Genomic DNA, 9,276 nt, shown 5'->3' with positions numbered 1-9,276 from the left:
GTGCTGGGCGTCCCTAGCCCAGGTTAGGCTGTGCATGAGAAGAGCTTCAATGTGTGTTCTAAGGAACAGCCTCTAAGAAACCAAACTGGTACCAAACTGGGATTCTATCTTGACCATAGAAATGACTAATTACATCATGCTACTTTCCCCCTGTTCTGAAATTCTGGAAGAATTTGAAAATGGTAATGACTTTTCCTGTACCCCATTTTCTTTGCATAGAAGAGTCTGTTTGAGGTCTTTCAAGATTTTCCCAAAACAGGTTTGCCCTGTTTTTGTGACTGTTTCGGCCACAATTAGCTTTCTTTCCCAACCATCAGTAGAGCATTTTAAAAAGACAGTGCAGAACAAAATGTTCACATCAGCCATCATTTACAACTTTTCAACACACACTAGGAAATTAGATCATCAATCAGGAAGTGAGATCAAGTGAGAGAAAGGAGGAACAAGGATCCTGTGGTCAGGGTGAATGAACTGGCACCTCAGAACTTTCTGCCACACTTCCTGTGTGACCTGGTTAATGACAGGCAAACTCATTAAGACTAAAAACAGCAGACTTTTGTGGCACCTTTGACTAACAGATTTATTGTGGCATTAGCCACAATAAATCTGTTAGTCTAAGATGCTACAAGTCTCTTTGCTGTTTGATGCAACAGACGTGGCTCTCTCTGTAATGTTTCATTAAGATGTTTTACTTATGACATTAATGACATTAACAACATGTGAATGACATTAACAACAGTGTACTATTGAATTCAAGAGCCTAGAGTACTTAGGGTCAAATTTCTGTTGGAGATGAAGTTCCAGTGAAATCGACCTTTTGCACCAACTATCCTAATGACCACTAGGGGCCCCTGCCTATAGGCTCCCACTATATGGCCCCTGCTTTGACTCCTCAGGTACTTCTTAAGTCAGTCATCTTCCTTTCCTCCTATAGAGAAAATGGAAACATCTCCCTCTCTCCCTACTTATTCAATACTTAGCTATTAGATAGGATTATGTCTTTCCTATCCTAATGTATTTCACCAATAAATTAGTTAAGTAATTTAGACTCTAGTGATCTCCATGCAGAGTCCTTAAATAGCTGCAACAACTAGACTCCACACTCTGTAACTGGAGTGGAAGATTTCCCAAAGACCCTGCTAGAATACTTTACTTTAGAATACTTTACATTTTCCTCAAAGGGAAAGGGAAATAATCATAAAATCCCAACAATTTCATTATATTAAAATGACATGATTTGGCTCTACATCCTCTTTTTTAAAATTTAAATGGCAACTGTGGAGAAAGGGACAATCAGATTGGAACCTTCTTCATGCAGTGTAGAAGAATGTAACCTTCTTCATGCAACGTATATGCTCTGCAACTGAGCTATGACTTCTCCCCTAAGACAAAGGCAAGTTGTATTTCAGGGACATTTATTTGCCATTACTGATCTCATTCAAGAACCCCAAGGAACCCCATCATTCTACACTACATCCTTTGAAAATTAATTTACAAATGCAATGGAAACAATATAAGTAGGCAAATCCCATCCTTTGTCAGTGTCTCTCATATGATAGGCCATAACTTTTGAATGTGCATTTGAACTGTGTGGTGCGCTTTATAGCTAACTCCAGGCACATTGGTCCAAGTGCCATTCTGAACCCCACACTCCATCTTGGAGTGTATAAGAAGTTGCTTCTAAAGGCTACAGCTATGACTCATCCTCCCCAGCCAATCTTGGTGCTTCTGAGTAATTAAGAATTCTTTTTTTAATGTGACCCCTGCATGGGTGGAAACCATCAAAGCCTTCTCAGTATATTTCGCTGAGTAGGCAGCTTGCTAAAGTCTACTTATCTTTGGTAGTCAGCGTTGTATTTTCTTCCTTTATTTCAATAAGATTACAGCAGTGCATATGACATAATCAAGGATAACAATTATATATATGGATAACTGAAAAAGAAAAGAAAAAAATTAAAAAGGATCTGTTAAGCATAAATTTAACATTATAAAATACAACCTACCAAGAAGGGGGAGAAATTAAAGCGGGGAAACCCACCTTCTTCTAAGGATATCTCTCTCTTTTCCCCTCCAAACAAAAACAATTCATAAAAATTCAACCAAATTGCTGAAAATTCCACTTTTCCATCAGAAAAAGACCAGTTCAATCTTATCAATGTATTTAAGCTTCTGAGAGAGCAAGGTTACAGCTTAGGTGCATCCAATAAATGTTCAAGGTCTAATAGTAGAAATGGAGTTTCAGAAGCTGCAATTGCATCAGGACCAAAAAGCCATGAGAATAAACATTTTAGGTGAATAATTTGACAGCTAGCATTTAGAGATAAATCAAACTCATCTCTCAAAGTTTCAAAAGATTTAAAAACCGCTTTGGAAGAGATTAATTGATCTAATGTAATGACGTTGTGAGAGGCCCAGTTATCCCAATAAAATGATTTACAAGCAATCTTGAAACAGGAATTCTCCCACAACATAAGTTTTTCATTCAGGAAAGAATTGAATCATGGATTCAAAGTTGTTTTGAACTGCTTTGTAACATCCCACCTGGATCAATCAGTTCATGGTGATCATGATTATATCAATATGTAACTGTCAACAAGGCTTTGTTCTATGTAAACAATTATAAGTAACAATATCAAGATGCTTTCGTACAAAACTGTACTGATGTTACATAACATAAGAACATAAGAACAGCCCTGCTGGATCAGGCCCAAGGCCTATCTAGTCCAGCATCCTGTTTCACACAGTAGCCCACCAGACGCCTCTGGGGAGCCCACAGGCAATTGGTGAGGGCATGCCCTCTCTCCTGCTGTTGCTCCCCTGCAACTGGTATTGAGAGGCACCATGCCTCTGAGGCTGGAGGTGTGCCTTAGCTCCTGCAAGATCAATGCTCTTTTCTGTACCACAAGGACTGAACACTCTACCAAGCTCCTGGGCAGGACACTTCATCTTACTCATAGCATAGGAAATAAACTTCATAATGAGCTGAAGGCACTGCACAACTCCCAACCTCATCTATCTGGGATCCTGATCTTCCCCAAACTCTTCCTTATCCCTGCAGGGTCTCCTCTGACACCAAGAATTAGACCCAATAGAAATTGCATTCTACACACTGTGAGCATGTGTACATGTGCCTGACCTATGGTGAGACTGCTGTGATGACACTGTGGACAGCAAACCATGGAGTTGGGACTATAGGAGGGGCATTGGCTATGAATTTTTGCGGCTGGTCTCTACTTTCACCTTCCTCACATGCATGTTTTAGAGAGTAGACATTAGTCGGTTTTCTCAGCTCTCCACCTAGAGCCATAGTACATAGCAGGCCTCCAGCCATGTAGAATCACAGCAAGATAAATATTACTTGCATGATTTTCATATGGTGCTCATATTTTGTACATTTTTGTACATATTTTGTACTATATGAGAATGTCATGTGACTTTAAACATACTGATGTTCACTTCACCAAACATGTACTTTTATTTCTTTCAGCACAGAGGTTTGGTTACTAAGGATTAAAAGGCTAGATTTAATTCATATTAGAACAAAACGTACAGTGCTAGGTTTTTTGTTTTGCCTTATGTCAAGAAGTTACTGGCTTATTGCATAACACTAAGCATGATGAAACTACAAAAATATATAGAAATGATGGGGAAATGCAATGAAGTATCCCCCGCCCCATTATTTAGGTAATGTCTGTTCTCTGTACATCAGTGTGGCATGAGAGTCCGTTCATTTTATTCCTGTGTTTTGTCGCATGAGAGTCAGTTCATTTTATTCCTCTATTACATCCAGTATTTTGTCAAAATGGATGGGGTGTGCTGTAGTGGTTGGTGAGCTGGTATGATAGAGAGGAAGTAGGAGGAAGAGGCCCTGTCACTGAGCTGTGACTGTGACAGGCAGGAAACATAAGGTAGTGGTAGAGGCAGAGGCAGCTGGAGTCCACATTTTCCCTTCTTCTATAACTTATCATGTGAAACCTGCTGTCCACCTCAACTTATGCTGCTGGGTAGTTTCAAAGCTTTTCATCTTCGATCTTGCTTACCTTTCCTTGTCAGCAGACCATTCTTTCTACTTCTCCTCAGCTCTGTCCACTTTCTTTTCTCTCCAGTTCCAAACCTTTTACTCCTTTGAAACTATCCCACTCTTTCTCTATCCCTCGTCCTCACAAGTTCTCCCAGGCCAATTCTTTGGTTCTAGCTGAAGCCTACACAAATCTGACCCAACAACCTGAACACAGCTCACCAGCCATATATATTGTGGCCTGCTAGGTGCTCTCCTGACCCCAGTTTTTGCCATCCCAGACATGCCACAAAAACAGAAATGTTTTGAACTCATATTGGGCTGGCTTGGTGAATTACCAGTTCTGCAAATTCTTCTACCCTGTTCGGACATAATGCCAAACCAGAGGTAAACATGTCAGAGGTTGGAGTTTGTGATCATCCAAACTCATGAAACTGCAGTTTCATCACCCAACCACCTCTCCTTTTTTGCTTCCAAACCTGAATTTGAACTCTTGATTTGTAGTGTTTTGCTGCTGAAACCTGAAGTTTGAAGGCATCATTGTGTTGTCCAAATTCTGCTTGGTTTTCTGTGCAAGTTCCTCCCACAACCATAGAGAGGTCAGCTCAGAGCAGCCCAGAAATGTGTCAGTTCTAGGGCGGCCACATTTCTTGCTGGCAGCCTCTTGGAGAAGATGTTCTACCCTCTGACATATTCTTACCCCTCCTGCCACTTCTTGGCAACAGGGATGCCATGTCCCTAAATTTCATGCATTTAAAGGGACATAGTCACATTGGAGAAAACCTGCTGTCCCTTCCGTGTTTCAGACCTCACATGTTCCTGAGCAAAAAAAAAAAAAGGATGAGAGGACAAGACAGAGACAGCAGGAGAGGTCTCCAACAATTCATCACTGCAGTGAAAAACCCTAGTAACACAAATACATGTATGCATTTCTGACCCCACACACAATCACCCTCAGTTCCCCCATCCTTCCATCTTAAGAATGAGGGCTTGCGTTCGGCTTTATTTTCATGTGGGAAGTTTCCATCCAGACCTGTGTCCCACCTGTATTCCATGTCACTTCCTTTTTGTGCACATGCTTGATTACCACATCCCTCCTGCACACTGCTGGCTTCGCATGTACAAGGTAGAGGCTCCCATCCTTCCTCCTTTTCCCTCATGTGACGAGACCAGGATAGCACCCAATGCCCTGCTTCTCTAACCGTCTACTTGTATAATTGCCACCAGCCATGCAATCTCAGAATTCGGCGATGGCTTTTCCATCATGATTGGCACTGGGATTGCCATGGAAAACAGCCAGACTAGGGATGGAAGCAGGAAGGTCCATGCAAAGTTGCGGAATATGGACAGCGGCAGAGACCAGGGTGACTGTGGACCTCTGGACCTCTGACCATGTCCAGTCATAACTGCAGCAGCTGTTCAGGAATGGGACCACTTTCAACTGGATCTCTAGTCAAATGGTACAGAGGGGCTTCCAATGCACTGGGGCACAAGGCAAGGGAAGAGTGCAGTTTCTGAAGAAGAAATTCAAGGAGGTGATCACCCACAGCAAAATGTCAGGAGTGGAGCCAAGGATCAGGCCGCATTATCACCAGCTGGCATCAGTCCTCCTGGATCAGAGGAACACCTGGGAGCACAGTTGGGAGTGGACAGCCCATCTCACAGAAGAAGCAAAGGGCAAGCCAGACGGCACCACTGACCAGCATGCAAATGGAACAGCAGGGTCCTTGCTCAGAGAGCTAGGTCAGCTACCACCTCATGAGCCACCACCTCCTCTGCTCTTCTTGGTATGTCGTTCCACAGCAGCCACGGCCATGGCACAGCATGCAACTATGTCTACATTACAGGCTCAGGCCACAGAGGTTGCAAGTTGCTCAGGGGTGGCAAGCCAGTTACACAGGCTTCCCCTTCTCATGGAGCACACATGTGAAGCTTCTGCCGCTGAAGCTTCCCGGGAAGGCAGAGTGCAGCGCACCTGTGCTTGTGCAGGTTGTGGATGCCCAAGAACATGGTTAGGCATGGTGGTTGAGTGGGTGGTGGCCTCTCAGCTCCAGGCAGTTTTGGAAGATGCAGAATATCTAGACCCATTTCAAACTTGCTTTCGTATGGACTATGGGGTTGAGACTGCCTTGGTCGGCCTGACGGATGATCTCCAACTGGCCATCGACAGAGGGAGTGTGACTCTGCTGATCCTTTTGGATCTCTCTGTGGCTTCCGATACCATCGATGACGTATCCTTCTGGATCGCCTGAGGGAGATGGGATTGGGTGGCACTGTTTTACAATGGTTCTGCTCCTACCTCTCTGGCAGATTCCAGATGGTGTCACTTAGGGACTGTTGTTCTGCTAAGCGAGAAGTGAAGTGTGGAGTTCTACAAGGCTCCATATTGACTCCAATGATCTTTAACATCTACATGAAACTGCTGGAAGAGATCATCAGGAGGTCTGGTGCAGGGCGTTATCAATATGCTGATGACACCCAGATCTATTTCTCCATGCTGACCTCATCAGGAAATGGCATATCTTCCCTAAATGCCTGCCTGGAAGCAGTAATGGTCTGGATGAGGATAACAAACTGAAGTTGAATCCAATTAAGATGGAGGTACTGACTGTGGGGGGACAGGACCCAAGAGATGGTTTAGATCTGCCTGTTCTGGATGGGGTTACACTCCCCCTGAAAGATCAGGTATGTACCTTGGGAGTGCTCTTCGACCCAAAGCTCTCTCTGGTTTCTCAAGTTAAGGAGCGCTTTTTATCAGCTTTGGCTGATACTTCCGCTATGTCCATTTCTAGAGGCGAATGACATTAAAACAGTGGTACATATGCTAGTAACCTCCAGGCTTGACTACTGCAATGCGCTCTACATGGTGCTGCCTTTGTTCGTAGTCTGGAAACTACAATTGGTTCAGAATGCGGCAGCCAGGTTGGTCTCTGGGACAACACGAAGGGACCACATAAAACAGGTTTTTAAAGAACTGTACTGGCTGCTGATATGTTTCTGGGTAAAATACAAAGTGCTGGTTCTTACCTATAAAGCCCTTAATGGCTTAGGTCCAGGATATTTAAGAGAGCACCACCTTTGTCATAAACCCTGCCACCTGTTACGATCCTCTGGAGAGGTCCGGTTATGGATGCCACCGGCTTGTTTGGTGGCAACCCATGACCGGGATTTCTCTGTGGCTGTCCCAAGGCTTTGTAATATGCTCCCTACTGAAATAAGAGCATTTCCTTTTCTGTTTGTTTTCAGGAAGGACCTCAAGACTCTCCTGTTTTCGTAGGCTTTTAATTAGAATTAATTTTAATAATTTTAAAACTAATTTTAATATCTTTTTTTATTCTATTGTCTTTTTATGTATTTTCATTTGTAACTTTTAAATATTTTAAATTTTGTACAATGCCTAGAGATGTACATATCAGATGGTATAGAAATATGATAAACAACTAAACAGACAGACAGACAGACACTCTGTCTGCACTGTATTCCATAGGCTCTGAGGAGGAAGACGGCGAGACACAAATTGAGGCTCTTGAACACCTAACACCCACCCAGTACGTAGAAGAGGACAGCCAAGGTTTCCTGCAAGAGTGGGAGTGTGCAGGCTTCCTCATTCGGCACAAGCAGTTTCCTGCAGCAAGCACAGCATGTGCAGCAGTCAGAGGAACTGTTCTCACATTCACTGACTGATGTGTTCTCCAGGACAGACAGAGAAAGAATTTGTCAGGGTTTCCCACCTACACCGTTGCTCAATGAAACAACTAGTAGTTCAGATAATGCTTCAGAAGAGCACCATCTCCAGCAAGAAGACACACCTGGTGTATGCACCTGTCCTCCTAAGCTGAACATGTTGTTCAGGGAGAACAGCTCTTAAGGACAGCCATGTCCATGGTGTAATCTTAACAGAATATAATGAAGGGTCCATTATGTTGTATGGGTATACATATGTAAGTACAGTCGGACATGTTTGTGTGAATGAGTATACTTATTATTTATTTATTCATTCATTGATTGATTTATTCATTCATTCAATTTATGTACCACCCTTCCTAAAGTGGCTCAGGGTGGTTTACATTAAAATAATAATAATTTTAAAAACAATTAAAATTTTAAAAAACCATTTAAACCAGATTAAAGCTCATTAAAATTAAAACTAGATATCATTAAAAGCCAGGCTAAAAAGATGTGTCTCTCAGGCTCTCCTGAAGGCCTCCAAGTAAAATAATCCTCTCATATCTGTGGGGAGCACATTTCACAACCAATGGGCAAAAACTGAGAAGGCCTGGTCCCAGGTTGCCACCAGATGAACTGGTGGCATCCCAAGATGGACCCCTCCTGATGATGAGCGGTGGAGATCTTGTAGAGAAAGGTGCTCTCTCAGGTAAGCCGGACCTAAGCCATTCAAGGCTTTAAAGGTATAAACCAGCATTTTGTACTTTGCCCAGAAATATATCAGCAGCCAGTGCAATAGTTTAAGAACAGGCATAATGTGGTCTCTCTGGGATACCCCAGAGACCAATCTGGCTATCACATTTTGAATTCTCTGAAGCTTCTGAACTACATACAAAGGCAGCCCTTCATAGAGTGCATTGCAATAGTCCAATCTGGAGGTTACCAGCTGGTGTACTACTGTTTTCAGGTCATTCTCCCCAAGGAATGGGCAGAGTTGTTGAATCAATCACAGCTGATAAAACGTGTTCCTGGCCACATCCTCATCCTGAGGCACCAGGGTGAGACCCGGCTCCCAAGCTATTAAACTGTTCTTTCTGGGCGAGTGTTCTATCCGATAGAACTTCTATCCTGTCTTGCAAATTTTGACCCCCAACAATGAGCACCTCCATCTTGCTTGGATTCCACTTTGGATGAGTTTATTATACCTCACCCAGTCCATTACTTCCTGTAGGCAGGCATTTAATGGACTAATGCCATTTCCTGATATTGATGACAAGGAGAAATAGATTGTATTAATGTTAAGAGTGAACCTAGGTACAGGCTCCTCAAGTGCATGATACAGATAGGAAGTGTACTGCTTTATCTGTGTTCACATAATGTGTGAATAACTGCTCCTGGGTACAGATTTGTACCTCTGTACACTGTACATTAGTTGTATGATTGTTAGTTATTATTAATTTATTTATTACATTTCTATACCACTCTATCCAAAGGCTCTGGGTGGTGTACAACATAACATTGAACGTAATGTCTGAATAGGGCTTATGTTTTCAAGTTATCCTTCTCCTTACCTATCTCTTTCAAACATGCTA

Source organism: Hemicordylus capensis, chromosome 3, assembly GCF_027244095.1.
Source record: "Hemicordylus capensis ecotype Gifberg chromosome 3, rHemCap1.1.pri, whole genome shotgun sequence".
In the NCBI taxonomy this organism is placed as follows: domain Eukaryota; kingdom Metazoa; phylum Chordata; class Lepidosauria; order Squamata; family Cordylidae; genus Hemicordylus; species Hemicordylus capensis.
Note: the sequence above shows the minus strand (reverse complement) of the source record.